Below are 16,412 nucleotides of genomic sequence, written 5' to 3'. Positions count from 1 at the left end.
CTGGTGAACTGGTGAATTCTTTGTTTTCCCTTGTTTTTTATGGTTACTTTGAAAGTGAACATACGAGTTTGCGTCAACCTTTTTAATGTAATTCTTGGTGATGACCTTCCTCTCTTTCTTCATGAGTATCAGATCCAGATATTCCAATTCCTCTTTGTTGTTTGATATGTAAATGATAAATTGTAATCGTTCACTTCAATCAATCGTATAAATTTTTAAAAATCCTACTCTGATCCGTTCCAAATTATTAAAATGTCGTCTATATACCTAATGTATAAGACTATTTTATCCAGGAATGGGTTGTTGTTGTAAATGTTTGGCGAATCTGGGTGTGAACACTGTACCCATTGCTGTTCCGCATACTTGATTGTAAAATTGCTCTAAAAATTTTAAATTATTGTGGCTCAAAATGAATTTGATTAAAATGCAAATTAATTCCTTATGCTTGATGTCAAGATCTTGATCATTATCCAAAAATTCTCCGCATGATTTTATTTCCTTGCCGTGATCCATAGAAGTATAAAGGGACTGTACATCCACTGTAGCCAAGGGCGTAACTACCATAGGTGCAGGGGGTGCAGCTGCTATGGGGCCCAGAGCTGAAAGGGGCCTACTTTGCCTGTCAAAGTATCATGTGCTGTATACATTTTTCAGCATTATAATGTGAAAGAAGGTGATAAATAGGGGCCCTTACAAACTTTTGCTATGGGGCCCACATGTACCTAGTTACGCCACTGACTGTAGCCCACGTATTGCTCTTCCCATTTGATATCCTTCAGGACTTGAAGTACGGCCGTGGTGTCCTTAACATAAGATTTCAAACCTGGTACATATTTCTTTAGGAACACCTCCACGTATTCAGTTAAATTTGTGGGCAGGTGGGTTCAGTGGTCTCTTATGAACCTTCGGTAAGAAGTACTGTAGAAGATTGGGATCACAGGAAAGTTCTTCTATGCTTTTTCTCTTTGATGTGTATGACTTCCTCCTCAATTTTCTCCTCCAATTTTTTCACCAGTACTGTCTCATTTTTTTTTAAAATCTTCACTATTTTTGTGTTCTTCCATCTCTTTCTCCTTTATTTTCAATTATTTTTCTAATTGTATAAGGTCCGTACCTTTTTCTTCAACGATGAGCTTCATTAATCTCACCGTGCAGTCATGTAAGATAAGCTCCTATTGTTTTGTGAACTGTCCATTTGTACTTACAAATGTGGATTCCTTTTGTACCCATAAGGGCCCTACATACGCAGAGTTTTGTGCCAGAGATTTATAATGGGAGATTCAGCATGAGAGATTTCACTCTCTCAGATAATGAGCCCCGCGCGTCGTTATCGCCTTGTCGATTAATAACCAGCACGCTGGTTATTAATCGGTCAGGGCCAGTGTTCTCACCAGAAAACACTTGCCCTCACAGGTCACTCAGCATATAGCAAGGGAAAAAATCTGACACAACTCCATATAGGTGATACGTATACATTTTGACACACTGATTAAGACAAAATTTACATGTGGCAAACTGTGAATTTTAACGGCACGGTGATGCAGGGACAGAGAAAATGGGGAGATGCAGGGATAGAGATGACGGGGAGACGCACATGGAAGACACAGGGACAGAGATGGTGGGGTGATGCAGGGACAGAGACAGCGGGGTGATGCAGGGACAGAGATGACGGGGTGATGCAGGGACAGAGACAAAGGGGAGACACAGGGGGAAGACAAAGGGACAGAGATGGCAGGGTGACGCAGGGACAAAGGCAGAGGGGTGATGCAGGGACAAAGGCAGGGGGGAGATGCAGGGACAGAGGCGCAATATGCATATGTGTCAAACCTACCTGGTGTGCAGGGGGGGTCCAGTGATGGGACTCTGGGGATGGGTCCGGCGGCAATGGGAAGAGTTTCGCCTGGCAGGGGTTTGGTGGCAAAGATAGGAGCCGGGCAAGGGGGGACTCCACCAGCGGCAGTGACCGGAGCCGATGCTAAACACCCAGGTGCCTGATGGGGGGTGGTTTGCAGCGGCCGGCGGCAGCAGTTTTTGGAGCTGCCGCTAAACACCTAGGTTCCTGTCAAGGGTGGGGGGTTGACTACATTGGCAGCAGTCACCGGAGACAACCGCTCCTCATCTCTGCACCCGGCATGGGGGGGGGGGGGGTTTGTCTCCAGCGGCGGCAGAAAATCTGCGTTGTCAGTGTGGACGGGACCGGCGGCACTACACGCGCAGGTGCACAGCACATCCATACAGCAGCGCTGTCAGTATGTATGACAGCCATTTGGTCCCACTAGTCGGTGGGCAGACAAGAGGTAGGGCAGATTCAGAGCACTCTCAGAACACTGCTGCGATGGTCTGAGTGAGTGCTCTGAATTAACCAGTGGGTCTGTTATTAATCATGGGGCTGCGGGGACGCACTTTTGAATTGCTGTGTGTGCACAGCAATTCTCTGCCATTTTCTGAGCGATTCATTTAAAATATGTTAAATCGCTCAGAAAATGGCTTCATATCGCCCTGTGTGTGGGGCTCTTTAGTCCTCTAGGGATTCTATCATTTTTTATATACTGCTCCAAGCTTGCAATGTCTCACCAGGTGCGTATCTCTTTAGCCAGGATCCTTTCAATTTCCCAGAATTTGTCATCCAGACTCTTTGTAGGCAGTTCATTATTTTCATTAAAAATCCTCTGACACACATCCATTCTTTTGGATACCCCTAACCTAGTCTGAAACAGGCTCATAGTTGTATTCTCGGGACCCTCACTTATATACAAGACCAGATTCCTGGAGAGGGGGTACCCGGAAGAACTAATGGATCAAGCCCTTGAAAGAACTAGAAGTACCAATCAAGAGGCTCTGTTACAATACAAAAGAAAAAACAACAAAAAGGATGGACTCGATTTCATAACTACCTATAGTTCCCATGAAAATGTTATCAGAGAGGTACTTAGGAAACATTGGAATGTCTTTCAACTTGACCCAATCCTAAATAAGATATTGGCATCTCAACCAGACATAGTTTTTAAGAAAGCAGGAAGCCTTAAAGATAAATTGGCACCTAGCATGCTCCCGAAGAGAGAACCAACAAGCGTGACCCATGGGACCAGATTTTTTAAATGCAATATTTGCACATTCCGGTCCAAGAAGTTTTTCGAATTTAGATGGATCTAAGTCTTATAAAATGAAAAGCCTTGTGAACTGTAACACAAGCTGGGTGGTATAAATATCCAGGTGATACATAAAAAGGATGGTAATATAAATATTTCATTATGGAGTCCTAGACTTTCTATTGCGCAAAAATTGCTCACATCAAAAACCCTACAGCACCTATCGAATATTTTATTCTTTTTTACCTTATAGTTATATTATTCATGTATGCATACATATTTGTCTTTTAGAAATGTATTGATAGAACATTGTGTAAAATAAAGATTTATACTTTTTCAAACCGTTGAGTACATCTTATTGAAGCAGCCAGCGCCGGCATACCCTTTTTCTTTGTAATATTTTTTGTTGGGCCTGACAACCCAGTGCCGGCCGCTTGTTGTCCTAGGCCCCAGAGGAGGGGGTAGGGAGAATTTATTATCTAGGAGGATAGATGTTTTGGATCCATGAACTTAAGACTCTGGTACCGAACTCTGGAACGAAATGATAATTATGAAATTGCTCCTTTTTTATAATCAAGAAATTCCTTTAAACACTCCTTTTTTAATAATGCATTATTAGTGAGTCAAGAAATGTAGTCATCTTGAACTTATAGTGAGATGAATACTCCAATATTTTTATCTTCCTTTTTTCCTTTTTTGAATATTGGCACTACCTCTGCTATTCTCCAATCTTTTGGTACTATACCTGACGATAGTAACTTGCTAAAGATATAATGTAGGGGGGTAGCAAGTTCATCCCTTAATTCCATTAATACCCTCGGATGAATCCCATCTGGCCCTGGTGATTTATTTGTTTTGAGTTTGCTTAGCCTCAGTACTATTTCCTTCGGCGTGAAATCCACAATGAGATCTGGCTTATTTGTCCCGTTTGTGGTAAATGTTCGTTCCACAGTCTGCTCTCCCTTAGTAAATACTGATGAGAAGAACTCATTTAACAGTTTTGCTTTTCCCTTGTCCTCAGTAACACTTTTTCCACTAGTATCAGTTAGTGGGCCTATGTTTTCCTTAATTAAACGTTTACTATTTATGTATTTAAAAAACTTCTTTGGGTTGGTTTTGCCTTCAGTGGCTATGCGCTCTTCATATAATCTTTTAGCTGCTTTGATTACCCCTTTACAAGTTTTGTTTGATTCTTTGTATTTTGCGAACGCCTCCTCATTCAAGTTATTTTTATAGAATTGAAATGCTCTTGTTTTATTGTTGATAGCTGACCTTACTTTTTTGTCCAACCATGGTGGCTTTTTTTTTATTGAATTTACCTTTATTTACTTTAGGAATGTATTCAATAGTTAGTGAATCAAGCACCTTTTTTAGAGTATCCCACATTTCCTCTGCATTTTTTCCCTCCATAACCGTTTCCCACCCAATTCCTGTTAGGGCTTCCCTGAATAATTCAAAGTTCGCTTTTCTGAAGTTTAGTATTTTTGCAGATCCTTTTTGATGTAATTTACTGAAGTTGATTTCCAGTGAAACCATATTGTGGTCACTGTTCCCTAATTGTTCAATTACTTTTGTGTTTGAAACTAAGTCTGTGTTATTTGTTAATACTAAGTCCAAGAGTGCCTCATCACGAGTTGGAGTTTCTACCGTTTGTGTAATAAACTGGTCTTTAACCCCTTCCCGACATTTGACGTACATTTACGTCATGGTCGGGAAGTACTTCCCGACACATGGCATAAATGTACGTCATGGTTTCTAACTGTCACTGCGTCTATAGACGCGGTGACAGTTAAGAGATGTCTGCTGTCCCTGACAGCAGACATCCCCCCTCGCCGCCCAGGGGGGGCAGGGGTGCCCCCCCCGGTCGGCGATCGCTGTGATTGGCTGTTCAAATCTGAACAGTCAATCACAGCGTTTCCTGTGTTACCGGCGGCTAAGCCGCTCGGTAACACAGAAAACGGTGGTGATCGGTGCAGCACCGATCACCACCGAGCGGCAGCACCCCCTCCCACCCGCCGGGCACTCACCCGGCAGCAGCAGCAGCTCCCCCGGCTCCACCGCTACGTCCGGAGCGCACGCTGCGCTCCCCTCCTCCCCCCTCCCCCCCGCAGCAGCAGCAGCAGCATCATGCTGCTGCTGGAAAAGTTAAAAATAAAATAAAATAAAAAATAATGTGCAAATGTGTATATATATATATATATATATACACACACATATATATATATATATATATGTGTGTGTATATATATGTATATATATGTATATATATATATATATATATACACACATATATATATATATATATATATAAATATATATATGTGTGTGTGTGTGTGTGTGTGTGTGTGCGTATACCGCACCGATCACCAACGATCGCCAGCCCCCCCCCCCTCCCACCCGGCAGCCCCCCTCCCTCCCACCCACCCGGCTGCCGCAGCGCCAGCACCCCTCCCACCCCCCCGCCAGCCGCAGCGCCAGCCCCCCTCCCAAAGCTGGTGACCAAAATGGGGTCACTTGTGGGGGGGTTCCACTGTATTGGTGCTTCGGGGGTCTTGCTAATGCGACATAGCACCCGCCATTCATTCCACCACCAAAAATCACTCCTTCCCTTCTGAGTCCTGCCATGCACCCAACTGGTATTTTTTGGTCACATGTGAGGCATTGCCGTACCCGGGAGAAATTGGGGCACAGATTTTGGGGTGCTTTGTCTCCTTCATTCCTTGTGAAAATTAAAAATTTTGAGCCAGAACTGCATTTTTGTGTAAAAAATTAAATTTTTTTACACAAAAATGCAGATCTGGCTCAAAATTTTTCATTTTCACAAGGAATGAAGGAGACAAAGCACCCCAAAATCTGTGCCCCAATTTCTCCCGAGTACGGCAATGCCTCACATGTGACCAAAAAATACCAGTTGGGTGCATGGCAGGACTCAGAAGGGAAGGAGTGATTTTTGGATTTTGCAGCACAGATTCTGGTTGAATGACCCCTGAAGCACCTATACAGTGGAACCCCCCCACAAGGGACCCCATTTTGCAAACTACACCCTTCAGGGAATTCATCAGGGGGTATAGTGTACATTTCAAACCCCCAGGGGTTTCACCAACTTTGATACAACTGGGCAGTGAAAATGAAAAATTACATTTTTTTACACAAAAATGCAGTTCTGGCTCCAAATTTTTCATTTTCATAAGGTACGAAGGAGAAAAAGCACCCCAAAATCTGTGCCCCAATTTCTCCCGAGTACGGCAATGCTTCATGTGTGACCAAAAAATGGCAGGACTCAGAAGGGAAGGAGTGATATTTGGATTTTGCAGCTCAGATTCTGGTGGAATTTTGGTGGGTGCTATGTCGCTTTAGCAAGACCCCCGAAGCACCAATACAGTGGAACCCCCCAACAAGTGACCCCATTTTGCAAACTACACCCCTCAGGGAATTCATCTAGGGGTATAGCATACATTTAAAACCCCCAGGGGTTTCACCAATTGTGGTACAACTGGGCTGTGAAAATGAAAAATTACATTTTTTTACACAAAAATGCAGTTCTGGCTCAAAATTTTTCATTTTCACAAGGAATGAAGGAGACAAAGCACCCCAAAATCTGTGCCCCAATTTCTCCCGAGTACGGCAATGCCTCACATGTGACCAAAAAATACCATTTGGGTGCATGGCAGGACTCAGCAGGGAAGGAGCGATATTTGGATTTTGCAGCACAGATTCTGGTGGAATGAATGGTGGGTGCTATGTCGCATTAGCAAGACCCCCGAAGCACCAATACAGTGGAACCCCCCCACAAGTGACCCCATTTTGCAAACTACACCCCTCAGGGAATTTATCTAGGGGTATAGTGTACATTTCAAACCCCCAGGGGTTTCACCAATTTTGATACAACTGGGCTGTGCAAATGAAAAATTACATTTTTTACACAAAAATGCAGATCTGGCTCAAAATTTTTCATTTTCACAAGGAATGAAGGAGAAAAAGCACCCCAAAATCTGTGCCCCAATTTCTCCCGAGTACGGCAATGCCTCACATGTGACCAAAAAATACCAGTTGGGTGCATGGCAGGACTCAGAAGGGAAGGAGTGATTTTTGGATTTTGCAGCACAGATTCTGGTTGAATGACCCCTGAAGCACCTATACAGTGGAACCCCCCCACAAGTGACCCCATTTTGCAAACTACACCCTTCAGGGAATTCATCAGGGGGTATAGTGTACATTTCAAACCCCCAGGGGTTTAACCAATTTTGATACAACTGAGCTGTGAAAATGAAAAATTAATTTTTTTCATTTTCACAGCCCAGTTGTATCAAAATTGGTGAAACCCCTGGGGGTTTGAAATGTACACTATACCCCTAGATGAATTCCCTGAGGGGTGTAGTTTGCAAAATGGGGTCACTTGTGGGGGGGTTCCTAACTTTTAGCATCTTATGGTGCCTAGAAACCTACATGGTGCCTAAAAAATAATCTCATAAAAAGGAGGCTCCAAAATCAAGTAGGTGCTCCTTCTATTATGAAGCCTGTGGTTTGGTCACCGTGCACACTAGGGCCACATATAGGATATTTATGAAAACAAAAGAATTGGGGGAATCAATTTTTAGTCACATTTCTCTAGTAAAATCTACTGTATTCGTTAGAAAAATGTATTAAAATTGAAACTCTGCAAAAAAAAAGAAATTTTGAAATTTCACCTACACTTTGTTTTAATTCCTGTGAAACACCTAAAGGGTTAACAAACTTCCAAAATGCTGTTTTGAATACTGTGAGGGGTGCAGTTTTTGAAATGGCATCATTTATGGGGGTGTCTCACATACAAGTCCCTCAAAGTCACATCAGAACTGAACTGGTCCCTAAAAAAATCAGTGTTTGAAATTTTCTTGAAAATTTGAGAATTTGCTATTCATATTGTAAGCCTCCTAGTGTCCCAAAAAATTAAAAGGAAGTTGAAATAATGATGTCAACATAAAGTAGACATATGGTCTATGTTAGTTATTCACTATTTTGAGTGGTAAGATTATTTGTCTCACAAGCAGAAAATTTAACATTTTGCAAATCGCAAAATTTTCCATTTTTTTCCGACATTTTGGTATTTTTCACAAAAAAACACAGACTGTATCGACGAAAATTTACCACTAACTTGAAGTACAATGTGTCACGAGAAAACAATCTCAAAATCACTGGGATAAGTAAAAGCAAAAAAAAGTTATCCCCACTTAAGTGAGACATGTCAGATTTGAAAAAAATGGCTCTGTCAGGAACGCAAAAACTAGCTCTGTCAGGAAGGGGTTAAGTAAGCTTAAGAACCCATTGCTTCTTGCTGATTTACCGGTTTCGTTTTCCCAATCAATGGCCCTTATTCTGATCGGTGCGGATATTCCCGCATTCTTACGGTGCGGTCCGCACGCCACGGTGTTTTGCCGCGTGCGGCCATCGTCCGTAGAAACGCCCACGGGTCCTCCGCATTCGGACGGACTCACTCTTTAAGAACAGGGCGTGTTTACGGACGACATACAAAGCATGCGTGTGCGGGAGAAACACTCCGATTCGGCACGGTATTACAGAGTATTACAGAGTATGCTCGGGAATACCGCATCCGAACGGGAGCCAAGCGGTGCTACCGCACGTAAGCGGAGTATTTACGCCAAACAACCCACTATGAAGTATCTTCTGCTATACATCACATGACCCACTTATTCAATTACCTATCCTCATAAAAAAATGCTTATTTGGAATTGGAATCAATTAGATTCCAATATATCCTTACAAGCATGCCTAACACATGCATTGCACACATTAACCCTTACAGCAATTGAAGTGCAATGGTTTCAATTAAAGCACTGACAAGCGTCCTATTAGTGAGTAATGAGTAAAGGAGTCGATTCTATTGGGTTCAGGTGTTAATGCTTGTAGTCATTAGGCGTACGTTCGCCTACCGCATGAACGAGTGGTGTCCGCAAAGCAATAGTACACTTGTGGACACCGCACATTTCTTCCCTTTTTGATCGCGTGCATTCGGAGTGGTTTCCGAATGTACGCCCCCCAACATAAGTGTACTCCCCCGTGTCCGCCCATGTTTCCGCCCCGTTTTGCCCACTTTGAAACTACGCCCATGTGTCATTCCGCATGACGCCCATAATACGCCCCTATTTCCCGACTGATAGCGGTGAACAGTTTTGGACGGGATTTGCCCGAACTGGTACCGAGTCAAGGCGTGGCACATGCGCGTAGCGTTCTCCACGCATGCGCAGACGCCATAAAGACGCGATCCGTAAGTACGCGGTAAAGTCCGCGTCAATCAGAATAAGGGCCCAGGTCGGGTAAATTAAAATCCCCCATAATTAATACCTGACCCTGATTTGATGATTGTTTGATTTGGTTTAAAAGAAGAGACTCTTCCCTTTTGTTTATATTTGGTGGTCTATAGCATACCCCTATTATAATTTAGTTTTTTTTATTATTGTCGGTTATCTCTGCCCGCACTGTCTCCGAGTTGTCTTTTTCTAGGTCTGTGCTCATATTTTTCTCACATGATGTTAAGTTATTATTTACAAATAGGCACACACCCCCGCCCCTTCTATTTTCTCTGTCTTTCCTGTAGAGTGTATATCCCTCCATGTTTAATGCCCAGTCGTGCGTCTCATTACACCATGTTTCTGTAATACCAATGATGTCGTAGTCGTCCCTACTGATCACCGTTTCTAGCTCCCCGATTTTACTCACTAAGCTTCTTGCATTAGCCAGTAAGCATTTTAATTTATGTTTATTTTTAGATATGGCTCTAATATTGTGATTAGTTTCACCCCAGGACCCATTTGAATTCTTTACTAGCTTCCTCTTTCCCCTCTCCCCTTCAATAGACTCTCTACAGCCCTCCCCACCATGCACACTGCCTGCCCTATTTATAGTTTTGGGAATTTTTCCTCTGTCCTTCCCTCCTTCCAATATACTAAGATCATCTGTACCTAAGAACTATAATGGGGTAACGTGATTGTTACAACATAACATATGTATAAGTTGGTGTTATACGTAATGCGCTATTAATGATGCACCACTAAGTCTGTTATGTGAAAAAAACATACTTCTCCGTTAAGAGTGACATAATTAAACAGCACTGTGATAGGGTTATGGGGACCCCACACAGGAAGCTGGATGCGTGCCACAACAGCGGGAGGCTTGCGCTCCAACTACAGGAAGCCGGCTCCCGCTGAGAGACTTAGAACGAGTGGCCGTAATAGGAAGTGGGATGCGTGCCACAACAGCGGGAGGCCTGCGTTCCAACTAGAGGAAGCCGGCTCCCGCTGAAAGTATTAGAGAGAGTGACCGAAACCGGAAGTAGTGTGCGCGTCACTTCCGGTGTGTTCCAACGACCGGGACCGGAAGCTGTTTACCGCGAATGCGGGGAAACAGCTCTAATTGGGATGATAATAGGCAATCATTAATAGTATAAATATGGGGACCGACATGTAGGTCTCTTCACACTCCTGAAGAAGTCCAGCATTAAGTGCAATGGACGAAACGCATTGAGGAACACATTTGGTGGGCAGTGACTGACCTCATGGGTGCTGGCAGAGCACATACCAGATAAGCTTTTATTCTATCTTGACATTGTAAGGGCAACTGAGTTGTCATTGTTTTGTGTAAATGTTACTATATTACACTATTATCTCCTTTATATATTTATTTTCTGAAACCTGCTAAGCACTAAATGGGTGATATGCGTGAAATGTCCACAGAAGGCAACATAGATGTCTGAGGAACCCGGAGTGTATCAGCTAAACCCGCGATACTAAAATCAGGCTCACATTACAGTGGTGTGATACCACTTCTTACGGTACTTCTTTACTTTTGGGGGTGTTCCTTTCCCACATGGTGAAGGGTTTTGAACTTTTAAACATATTACACTAGGAGGCGCTTTCTCTCACCTTTATATATATATATATATATATATATATATATATATATATATCGCAGACTCCTGGCAGGTCCTAGAAGCAGATGAAATTGATTAAACACCTTGCTACCCCATACATTTTTTCCTGTATTCAATCCTCCTCTGAGAGATGTATTTCTCTGAATTGTCACTGTGTTTTTTTTCCCTGTTCACTCATGATAATTAGTAAATTAGGAATTAATTGCGCCTCATATAGCATGGCTCGCAGACTGCCTGGCAGGGCTGGGAAAGTGATTTAGAGAAGTGGATTTTCTATTGTGCCTAATCAAAGTAATTGTCACCTATAATTTAAAATTGACTTTTAAAATGTTGCACATTATGTTGTATATCAGGCACTGCCTAATGCATGGAACTGCATCTAATGTTGTGCGTTCATCGTTGCCAGATGGCAATAAATTTACTGTTAGTGAAAAAATAATTACACTGTCTGTTAATCACACAAATTCGTTCATCACGGTCCAAATTCATCAAAATTCTGCCCCCCGCCCCAAGAAGGGGTGAGGCCATGGACTACGGGCGCCGCTGGCTGCTGAGCGGACAGGCGACCCAAGCAGCAGTGATCGCTGGGATGTTCCCGTTTTGTGCATATCTAATTAGCAGGGACCCAGTGCAGTGCATATTTAATGAGCGAGTCCCCGCCCTGTGCATATGTAATGAGTGGGACCCGCTCATTACATATGCATGGGGGGGGACCCGCTCATTCCCAGGCACTCACTGCTGCCTGGGTCATCTGTCAGTTCAGCCAGTGGCGCCCACCACAGACCCCGCTGGCACCGCTCTACCAAGCCGCCACTCTCCCAAGTCTGCCACATATGTAGCTACGCCACTGGCGCACGCGCAAATATATGCATGCACAAACCCCAGTCACACCCACCCCGAACTGCGGTCATAATAAAAGTCGGCCTAGACCGACTTTGGTACTTGTGTAGTTTCACGGCGCCAGCATGGCGCCGTGCTACTTCCGGTTTCTACGCTCGGCAAACTATCTAAAATAAACTAACTTAACTCCATGCCAACATGGATAGTTCATACCCCCACTATCCAAGTTGGCATGGAGTTGATTTTAGATAGCGTGGCGAGCGTGAAACTACACAAGTACCCCGACTTTTAATAGAGAACAGGTGAAAAATAATTATATGGTGAGCGAATGATGTTTCACCCGTGAGGCTTAATGCGAGGGGATGTTTTAGCGTACACATGCCCTCACATGTTAGAGAGCTGATTCTGAATCAGGCCCTGGATTCATTATCTGGCTGTACAGTGCTAATAACTAGGAGATGGAAGCAGACAGAATCAGTAACATGAGAGACATCGCTGAGGCACTACTGAGGTGCTGCTGGGGCAGTGAGGTGAGAGGCACTGCTGAGATGTACCATGTACTGACTTATCTTGGGGCCATTGGGAACGTAGACAAATTCAGGCTTCTACGAGTGGGTCTCAATTGGCCCCTTTCTATTAATCACCCAAATAAAATAGAATGGCCAGTAAGCAGGACTGTGACCCATCTTCAGAGATTCCAAGTTATTCTATGCCGTCGGCTTATCCAGACTAGTTGCTCAAGGTGGAGCACTGCTGAAGGGGATGTGGCCACACCATCATTAATCATCATTAACAGGGCCAAGATTCTGAGAGGGCGTGTCTAAATATGGGAAACGCGGTCATGCCCTCATTGAAAATAACTCAAAATCCACGGTCCAGGATACTGAGAGGGTGAGAAAATCTGAGAGGCATTGCCATTTCGCATTTCACAGACCCATCGAATGATTTCTCCTGGCTTCACAAATAAAAGTCAGTGGGAAATGCTGAGTGCTGGGACAAAGACAGGGCGGGTGGCTGGCGTCCTGTGACCTCAGTCGTCCACCCCAACACACATCAGCCCACCCGTGTAGACATGGGTACACCCAGTGCTTTCATAGGGAGGCCCATGACATGCTGAGCGTTCCCATGGATGACCCCCCGGCCGGCAACTATTCAAGTTCCATCATCATGACAGCCTGATGACCACCAGCTGGTAACATGGTCGGTCATAAATCCTAAGTATTAAAATTGCATTTCTGTTTTCACACATATTTTATACATTGGGCAGGGGTGGGGAACCTCAGGCCCGGGGGCTGTTTGCGACTCCCGAAGCCAGTCTGAGTGGCCCACCAACTGGCCCGGTGGCTTTCCCAGGAGTCAAGTACAGGGGAATTCTTGTGAGAGGTTGGTAGTTCTCGCGCGATTCCTCTTAATCTACAGCAGCCGGAGACAGTCAGTCCTATTCAGCGGCAGCCGCCGGAGTGTGGGACGGCTGCAGCAGGACAATTTTTAAGAGAAATTTTTACATATGGCCTTCGAAGGTTTTTTCCCCATTCATACGTCCCTTGGCACAAAAAAGGTTCCCCACCCCTGATTTAGGGAGACATTGGGGTGTATAGTATATGGGCTCCACATGCCTACATGGCATACATATTTCTCACTATAAGCCCTTGATCATTTTCAGCTCCAGGCCCATGAGACCCTTAATCCGGCCTTACCCAGCTATTGTCTCACCGATACTGTCTCCTCAAAACCGTCTCCCCAGTATGGTTTCTTTATCAAAGAATCACTCCCACAAAATTGTTGATCGCTGGCCATCATCACCGTACAGAAAGTAAGAGATTTGGTAAGAAATCTCCACTTTTTTTAAAGCGGCAATCATTTACACTGCAAAAAAACTGCTTTGAGTTTGCAGTGTAAATGATTGCCGCTTTTAAAAAAAACCTGGAGATTTCTTACCAAATCTCTCACTTCCTGAATCTCTCATCCCATTAAATTTCACCCATAATATATATTATGTTTTAAAAAAATAAAAAGATAAATAAAATGGGGAATAAATGACAAATTTTATATGTTTTACCTATATTTTTTTATCATCTATACTGCAAATTCCACAGATTTAAAATAAACGAAAAGACTTTGCTCAGTACAGTGAATGCACTGCAGTATAATAGGTCTGCAATTGGACACTTGTTAACATCTTAACAACAAGCCAGTCAAGGAGGGTTCCGAGTAGAAAATCCTGTGAAATTCCGGCTATAAATATTTTGAATGTCGTGTTTGACATCCAAATTAGCAAGAAGATCATTAATCAGCAAGCAGGGGGCGGAGTAACCATTTGAGAATAACAGTCAATTAATTTTTCTCACACAGGAGACAGAACATGGACAGTCGCAACGTGATATGAATGTTGCTTTAAATTTATTGACCAATCTAGAAGAAAAAATGCTTTAATCCTTTATTTGGCAGAGATGGTTGCAACACAAACAGATACAACAGTCACTTTCATCCCAACGCACAAAAAATACAGAGAATGCAGGTTGATGCTTGACTGTAGCTGGCAATGCGTAATTTGCATCTTAATTTGCTGTAACAAAATCAGGGAGAATTTGTTTATTAAATATGTACAGTTATAATAGTCTGTACCATAGAACAATATTTGGGAGTATAGCACCCTTTACAATTGGCTTTTAAACCAAATACTGGAGCTTAAAAAAAAAAAAAAAACAACAACTAACGTCTAACAATTTTTATTTTTTTTTGGTGTCGTGCGTATAGGTGTAAATTAGCTGTCATGCAGATTAGCTTTGTAAAATGTCTCCAGGGCCCGGACGAAGACTTATTAATCAGGGTTTAATTAGAGAATTCCCTGAACAAGTTTAATTAGTGAATGTATACTGTATATATTAATTTTTTTTTAAATTATTTAATAAGGAATGTTAGTCCCATGGCAAAAATGTATAAAGATAAAATGTTTTATCTGGTGTGAATGAAAATTCCATGCTAAGACATTCAGTCATTGTAAATGGGCACAATGTATAAATAATGTATGGCCGGATTTAGGGGTGGGGGGCAAGAGCGGTAGGAGCTGACCCTTAGGTTGCCGCGGCTCGGAGAAGTGATGCTAATGCTTCAGGTGCTGTTTCACCACCTGCTTCTCAGATCTGCGGCGTAGAACCGAAGAAAACTTTTAATGGCAGTAAATCTGCGTCCAAAGATGCAGTTGATGCCACTGATGGTCATTATTGGGATACATTTTTATCGGCCGAAAATTGACCACAAGCCCATGTGCCCAGGGCCCGGCAGCTGCTTATCGGGGATTAGGCGAATCACCGCTGCTTATGGGATATCTCCCAGGAAATGAATTGTACTTATTTTCAATGATGGGTAGGCCTGGGGGATTGGGTTCGGGGCCCCTGTTCTAAATTTCCCAAGCCCCCTGAAGGCGTACTCCAACCCTAGGTGTGGATATACCCCTCTGGATGCTATTATATCAATATTTTGCAAGTTATCAAGCCCCGGTTCCCAGGTGATTCCAAGCATGGGTAATTTCGTAACCACCCCACCCCCCTCTCTACTTCCCTGCATAGACATGATGACGCGTTCTACAGCTATGCCATACTTGCCTACCCTCCTGAAACATCAATGGGACTCCCGAATTTTGGAGACTCGCACCACCTGGTATAAAGCGTTGGGAAACAGTAAAACTTGAGATGCGGACATGTAGCTTGCATTTACAAAACAAACATCCAGGGCTGCCATCAGAAATGATGGGGCCCGGGACTGTCAAAAAAGGCAGGGTCCCCCTGAGTGAGTGTGTGTGTGTGTGTGTGTAAATGGAAGAGGGAGGGTGAGAGAATGAATAGGTGAAATTGGAGAGTGTGTGACAAAGAGTGAGAAACAGAAGAGAGAGAGGGAAAGGAGAAATTGGGAGTGAGGGAGCAACAGAGAGGTCTGCCTGAACAAGAGTCAGACTACATAATACAAGTACTCACTGTGGTGGGGCTGACAGGGGGGAGTTCCTTGTGACTTGCTGGGTCCTCTTCCCTTCATCCGCACAGGCAGTGAGTGCACCATCTCCATGCACCAGAGTGACGCCTCCTGACTCCTGTGCAGCAGCTCTCACTAGTGAGAACTGCTTCAGGCATCCATTAGTTTGGTCTGCTCTGGCCCGGACAGCGGGGGCTGCTGGGACATGTAGTTTTTTTAAGTGTCTGGCTGTCAGAAACTTATATAAAAAACTACAGCTGTCCGGGACCAGAGGAGCGTCTGCCTGCATCTGAGCCAATACGCACACCACGGGGACTGAAAGCAGGGGCAGAGATGGATAGCTGGTAAGGAGCTATTCACTGTTAATAGTTGTAGGACCAGGTCAGGGCCCCCTTCTCTCTCAGGGCCCCGGACTCCAGACCCCACGGACCCCCCCTGTTGGCGGGCCTGCAAACATCCATGGATATACTTGTTAATCATCTGTTTTAGGGGCCAATTCAGATCTGAATTCGAACACATTTTTGATGGTTGGGGAGACGCGATTATGCGCATGTATCACACTGGCCGATGCGTTTGTACGGGCAGGG

This window comes from Crinia signifera, chromosome 8 (genome assembly GCF_055691185.1).
Source record: "Crinia signifera chromosome 8, ASM5569118v1, whole genome shotgun sequence".
Taxonomy (NCBI): Eukaryota; Metazoa; Chordata; class Amphibia; order Anura; family Myobatrachidae; genus Crinia; species Crinia signifera.
This window is presented reverse-complemented; position numbering follows the sequence as displayed.